General features: G+C 44.7%; 1 protein-coding gene across 2 annotated transcripts in view; it reads right to left on the reverse strand.

The window, feature by feature from the left end:
* TANC1 (tetratricopeptide repeat, ankyrin repeat and coiled-coil containing 1) overlaps positions 1-4428 on the reverse strand; it is a 176916-nt gene extending 172488 nt beyond the window's left edge. The window contains exon 1 of one of the 2 annotated variants that reach the window (XM_042465137.1): positions 4114-4428. The gene's annotated coding sequence lies outside the window, so the exon portion shown is untranslated. The remainder of the gene's footprint in view (positions 1-4113) is intronic. The other variant, XM_042465113.1, reaches the window with a different exon arrangement.
* Between the last annotated feature and the right edge of the window lie 2796 nt (positions 4429-7224).

Raw genomic sequence — 7224 nt, forward strand, 5'->3', positions numbered from 1 at the left:
TGCCTAAAACTACTGAGTCGAGACAGTTTGCTCTCATTCACATTCAAATATTGTGAATTTTGCTACATTCTGGTCAAAACAAAGCTGAAACTAAATCCACATCCATTTTTTATTTATTAGGTACATTTAGATTTGGATTCTCTGGACTAATCCCCTCAGATCCCATTCTGCGAGGAGAGATATAAATTCAGGAAATTAATTAATTAGAAAACCCAGCAAACAACTTCTCATCCAATAGCCAGTGAGGTTGTGATGAGAAATTGCAATAGGGTTTCTACTTCCGACTGTCACAGCTTCACTCACTGGGAGGAGGAAGCTAGAAGGTCATCTTTCTGTGCCCTGATAAGCAGTAGAACTGAATTCCATCACCCGGTGTGGCTGCTGGCTATTAAGGTAGGGTTGGGGGGGTCGGGTCAGGTAACATTAGTCAACTATGCATTCATAACTAAGTAGGCTATACAGGACCTTGGCATAAACTAGTTAAATAAATAAATGAAGGTAGCCTAAACTATACCTAACACAAAAATGTAGTAAAATTACAAGTAATACCAACGTAATACTTCACATTAGCTAGGAAACATTCTGCTCCAAGTATTAGTATTAGAGCATCAGTGCCAATTGTTTGTGTGTTGACAACCAGCCGAAGCCTGAGCCACAAAGTCCCCATTTCAACTCTCATTAATAAACTCATTAGATAGTCTTATGGTATAAAACTTAGACAAATCATTTTCTTTTATCTCAGCCACTCATCTGCAATATGGAAATAATACTAAGAACTTAACTTTACAGAGCTTTTGCAACAATAATCAAGGCAACGGCCTGTGTCAACTTACCAGTCAACAATTAATTCAGTAGATTTACTTTACACTTGGACTAAACAAAAAGATCCGGATCAATATACGTGAGCTACTTTAACCATTTTAGATGCAAAAACATGAATGCTCATCAACAGAACTTACATAAGTGACTTCACTGTACAACATCTAAAGAAGTACATTTATACCCACAGAAGCTCATGCAAAAACAAAAACCAGTTAGTCTTAAAGGTACTGCTGCACTTCTTCCTTTTGTCCCCTTTGCCCTCCCTTCCTCTTTTTTATGAATGCAAATAGATTATTATTTATCCCATTTTACTCATTTGCCACCAATGGATTAGGCTTGCAACATCTTTGGCTAGGGAAAGAGTTCAAAGGCCCAGCAGTGGCTCTTACTACTGCTCAAATAGGTGATGCTCAATCAGCCTGTATGTTCACAAAAGAATTTAACAACACTAGTCTTGTGTTCATGAAAATAAAAATGTTTTGAGATACAAATCTTCTCTGTGTCGATATCACCATCTCTCCCTTTCTGTCTGCTAAAATACAGGAAATTACATATCATGAGATTAAATCAACATATAAGATAATTTCCTGGTTTCTTTGTTTCTCTCTTCTTGACAGTGTATACAGATAATAAAATCAGACAAATAAGAATCATGGGGGCTGGAAGATGCCTGAACATTGCCCTGTCAAAACTCTTACATATTTAACAGTGGATCACAAGTCAAGAGCAACAGTGAGGGCAGCAGACAGTGTTAAGGTCATCTATTTGAACCAGAGTGGGCATCTCTAGGTCTTCCAGGTGTATTTGGCCTACAATTCCCACCAGCCCCTGCCAGCACAGCCACTGGGAAAAGATTATTACAGCAGCAATCCAAAAACATTTGGTGGACCACAGCTGTTCACCCCAACAGAGAACTGGATTTAGGGCAGACTTAAATTGCTCTAACAAACAGGCTACTCAAGAATACTGAAATTACTGTCTAGCTCAAACTGGATGGAAGCAGGAATTACCCATTTCACCCAGAGAAAATAACTTACTCGGATGTCCTTTCCTTTTCCATATACACTCCTAAAATGTTTCCTTGCTCTTTTCCAAGTGAGCTCCATCACACCCAACTGCCCCAATTGTTAAAGAGATAAATCAACTAAAACAGGAACATGCCATCTGATTCTGTCTCTACCTCTCTTTAGTTACAGATCACACCCCTTAATTAAAATGAAGGGTAAAATGGTTGGAGTGTGTGTTGCAAAACCAAGTTGCTATCCTAGTATTTCCACACAAAGAAAAGCAAAACTAGCATCAGATTGCCCTGCCTCCTAAAATAATTCTTCCATCACCCCATACAAACGTCTGGAACATTCCCCTATTGAATCAGCTTTGCCACATAACACTTCCTTAACTTTGAACATCAAAGTGTAATCTGCTGGATGCCAGACAGCCTGGAGTCCTCCAAATGTCTATTTCTCCACAGGACAGTCAATTTGTTCATTGTCATTTTCTTCACCTCAGTTCCACATCCTCTCCTAAGAGGAGAAGTATAGTCTGGGCAGTCTCCCCATGTTGACTGCAGCTTCACTTTTTATCACTGTATTAAATCCCAGCCCTACAGTTATTGGCTAAGGAGGGAAAACTCTGCACATGCTCCCAGACCCTCTTCATTACTTTTCCACACTACTGGCTAAAATTCAGTCATGCAGTCAACCTCTTTCAGATACTTCACATGGTATATTTTCTTAACCCTTCTGTATGCCATTCCCAACCTTTAGTCTTCCAGATGGACTTCACCTCCCACAATGCCTGGCTGTTGGCCAAGTTTGCTGGGGCTTCTGGGAGCTGAAGTCCAAAACAAAGAAAGGGACAAAGGTTGTGAGCCACTGTATGATCCACCTCCACTATCATATACCATTGAGAGAAAAGTTATTTTTTCCACAGCAGGAGGAGACTTGTGCAAGGGCCAGAGTGGTGTAGTGGTTTGAGTGTTTGACTATGGAGGCCAGGGTTTGAATCCGGGGTGAGCCTGGACAAGTCACACTCTCTCAGCCTCTGAGGACAGCAATGACAAACCACCTCTGAAGAAACTTGCCAAGAAAAACCCATGATAGTTATAGGGTCACCTTAAATCGGAAAGGCACTTGAACACTAGAAGGCACACCACAAGAGGGACACATGTACATCTGTCACACTCCACTGTGCCCCCTGTTTTAAAGCCCCAAATCACGGCCCCCCCCCCCCCCACCCCCCCCCCCCCCCGACCCTGGGGCCTCCTGGCCACACTCTCACACTGGGTGCCACACAAAACCTTGTGGGTGTAAGGAATACTGCAGGACTTGGCAAGGTGTCTTGGACCCCACTTTGCCCCCATGGGGAGGAAAGACTCTGTGCCCCCCAGTGCCCTCAAATCCCTGCCCTACTTGCCTTGCAAAAAGCCTCTCCGTCTCTGCCAATCATCAGCACCATCCCTGGCCACGCTTGGGGCTTCTTCCTGCAACATGAAGTGCCTTGCTCACCTCCCCAATAACAGATACACACACCTCTCCCAACCCATTTTGGGGTGCCTTCCCTCTTATTTCCACCCCTTTTTTTTTTCAGTACACCTGGCTGGTAAAGGAAAGCCAACTCATCCCAGGGTGACCCCCGGTCCTCCTTTTCCCGGACACGTCCTCCATCATTCCCACCTTCTGCCCAGAAGGGATCCCCAAACCCCTTACTTATTTCTTTATTTATTTAATTTTTCTATCCCGCCTTTCTCCTCGAAGGGGCCCAAGGCGGCTCACGATACAGCAATTTTAGAAAACATATTGCAATAACTAAAAAATAAATAAATTAAAAGATCAGCGAAAAACGATATAAAATCACAAATATTAAAAAAGCCACAATACCAATTTTACGCACGGCCTTCCATTTTACGCACGGCCAAGAAGCAGCGTGCCTTTACATTCCCAGGACTGTGTGGGTGTCTTGTTGTGTCTCTCTGCATGTGTGTGGGTTTTAGCTTGAATCTTGTGTCATGTCCTCCCTTTCCCCCTGAAGGTCCTCCATTTTGAGGTGAGGACCTGAACAGAGGACCCCCCTTCCTTCCTTCCTTCCTTCCCTCCCAGGCAGAAAACTTCACTTGGGTTCCCTCCCCCTCTCCAAAGATAGAAAGGGAGAGGAAAGCTCTCCAAAAGGAGAGGCAGGGGGTCCATGGGAGAATGAGGAGGAAGAGCAGGGAGCTGAGAGGAGGCATGGGGGGACTAAAGGAGAGGCAAGGGGTCCTTCCCTTCTTCGCCCCACAAGTGCTGGGCTACTTACCTCCCCCAGTGGCCCCTCGGGGCCGAAGGCAAGGCGCCTCCTCCTCCTGCTGCTCAGGCTCCCTCTTGGCGCGTCCCGAGTGGGACTCTCCAAGGCGCAGGCAGCAAAGGCGAGGCGGATGAGCTCATTGGAAAGCAAGGAAGCAATGAAACAGGGAGGCAGCCCCTTTCCCCGCCTTTTCCCCCCCTCAGGCTGCCTTTCCCTGAGAGGGAGAGGAAGGAGGAGGAGGAGAAGAGACTAGAGGCCACTAGTCCCAGGTTGCCTGCAAGCTCTCTCTCTCTCTCTCTCTGCGCCCTGCTCTGGGTCAGGCTCAGTCTCCTCCTAAACTCAAGCCAAGCCCTCCTGGGCGCGGCCACCTCACCGTGGCAACCTCACTCAGCTCTTGCTTTCTCCCTTCTTTCTTTTCCTTTTTTCTCTCCCTCCCGAGTCCCTTCTTTCTTTCCCACCCCCTCAGAGGCCAAAGTTCCTGTTGCTTGGATAAAATAAAAAAAATAAGGCACAGCCATCTGGGACCAATTAGTGGGCAAAGGCTCAGCACTAGGCCCAAAGCACCAGGCCAGGCCCTTCTCCTGCTGCTGCTCTTTTCCCCTCTGGTCAAGGGCCCTGCTGCAAACCTGGAGCCAAACTAAAAGGCTCTCTCGGCCTCAGGGTGACCAGAGGTCCTCCCTGCAAAGGAGGAGGAGGAGGAGAGCAAGGCACCACAAAATGGAGGGCCTTCAAGGAATAGGGAGGACCTTGACAAATAAAAGACATATATCCATGCTTTTTAGCCATACTCAAGACATTTTGGGATTACTCCAAATGTAGGATATGCTCTGGGAAATGAGGACATCTGCTCACCCTGCTCTGCCTATACAGTGGGTCTTTGTTATCCCCTGGGGTTTGGTTTCAGGACACACACCCCCAGTGGATAACAAAATCTGTGGATGTTCAGGTCCCATTAAATATAATGACATAGCAACATGGTGTTCCTTATATGGAAAATCAAGGTTTGCTATTAGGAATTTATAATATTTTTGAAAAATATTTTCAGTCCATGGATGCTTGAATCCCTGGATTAAAAAATCCGTGGATAAAGAGGACCGACTGTATTCCACACTGACATGTCTCTTCCTGGTGCATAATTTAAGATATGTTGCCGGCTTCCACACTGTGGTAACCTTTCTGTTTTCTGTGCTTAGGAAATATTTTTTATTCATTTATCTTATTGAGTATTTATACCATATCTCTGTTCCTTGTGCATAATTAAGATATGTCACTGGCTTTCACATTGTGGTGATGTGCCTTTTGGTTTTCCACGCTCAGGAAATATTTATTTATTCACTTTTTTGAGTAGTTGTACCATGACTCTGTTCTTGGTGCATAATTAAGATTTGTCACTGGCTTCCACATTTTGATAGGCTTTAGGTTTTTTCATGCTTATGAGACATGTATTTATTATATTAATTTATTTATTTTATTAAGTATTTTATTTTATTATTAATCATGTATCTGTTCCTGGTGCATAATTAAGATATGTCGCTGGCTTCCACATTGTGGTGGTGTCCTTTTTGGTTTTCCATGCTCGGGAGATATTTATTTATTTATGAGTATTTATACCCTGTTCTTCAGCCACAAAGGCATTCAGAGCGTGTTACAGATTGTTAACTTGACCGTTTACAATCTAAGAAAAACAAGATGGAGAAGAAGAAGGGAATGGCACTAGGAAAGAAGTTCAAGTCCAGCAGATACTGCCAGTTCCTGTCTCCATGGCCAGGGTAGTGGCAGTTAAGATAGAAGCAGGGTCCTCCATCTGCCTCTGGGTCTAGGCCTGGTGGAGCTGTGCCAGTGCCAGACTCTTTTTCTCTCCCTCCATGACCAGAGTAGTGGCAGTTAAGATGGAAGGTGGCCCTGTCATCTGTCTCTGGGCCTAGGCCTGGTGGAGCTGTGCCCTCCCCTTCTTCTCCCTCTGAGGCCAAGATGGTAGAAACAGAGAGAAGACAGCCCAGATGAGGTAGGTTACCACTGCACGTTCCAGCACTTCTGTATGTGAGATACAATCACACTCATACTGGGTGTTAACAACCAGTTGTCTGGCTTGCATGCTCAGTGCTGTAACTACAATATGGGTTTGCAGTTTCACTGCTTCCAGGGTCACATTTTTTTTTACCTGAGAAGTTTACTCTAGCACTAGACTGTGTAACTGGTATTTAAGAGTAAAGGAGAGGTTTTATTCATAGTTGTTGTTGTGTGCCTCCAAGTCATTTCTGACTTACAGTGACTCTAAGGCAAACATACTACTGTTTTTTTCCTGGCAAGTTTCTTCAGAAGGGCTTTGCCATTGCCATTCTCTGAGGTTGAGAGAGTGTGACTTGCCCAAGGTCACCAAGTGGATTTTCATGGCCGAACCAGTGTTCAAAGTCTGGTCTCCAGAGTCATGATCCAATGCTCAAACCATTACATAACACTGACAAATTAAACTTTTAGGTGTTATTCTGTGTCATTGGGAAGTTCATGATTTATTGATCTCCAAGAAGTGCGTTGTTTAGTTTGCAGTCCTGGATATATATATGGACTTGGTGAAATAGTGTGCAGGTCTACACCAGGTAGAATATTCTGGGCTATGCCTGGAGTATTCTGGCCCCAGAGCTGCCCCTAATTCACCTGTTATCTCTGTACTCTGGAGTGACACAAGGCAGTGATACAAGGCAGAGCAACACACATCCCACTGTCACCCAGCACCACTGCACAAGTCGCTCCCTCTGAGGTCAACAGCAAGACACCAAGCATCAATCACATGGCTGGGCACGTCATTGTGACCAGAGAGGGAGTGACTTGAGACAGTGACACCAGGCAACACAGTTGGATAGGTGTGTAAACAGCTCCCAGCAGCACTGGGGAATCCAGTTTAAAGGAGGGATGGCCTGGATTCAGTATAGTACTGGGCTCATGTCGTGAAAACAGTCCACACTCGAATTGGGGCTTTGGTCCTGCGTTGTGAAGATGGCACCATGAGGGCAGGGCGAAACCAATTCATTTGGCCCCTGTAGACATGTCCATTGTTAGAAATAAATCTATAGAAGTGAGTTGTTAATTTTTGTAGACCAGATACTTGATGAAATATTTTAAAAT

This window comes from Sceloporus undulatus, chromosome 1 (genome assembly GCF_019175285.1).
Source record: "Sceloporus undulatus isolate JIND9_A2432 ecotype Alabama chromosome 1, SceUnd_v1.1, whole genome shotgun sequence".
Taxonomy (NCBI): Eukaryota; Metazoa; Chordata; class Lepidosauria; order Squamata; family Phrynosomatidae; genus Sceloporus; species Sceloporus undulatus.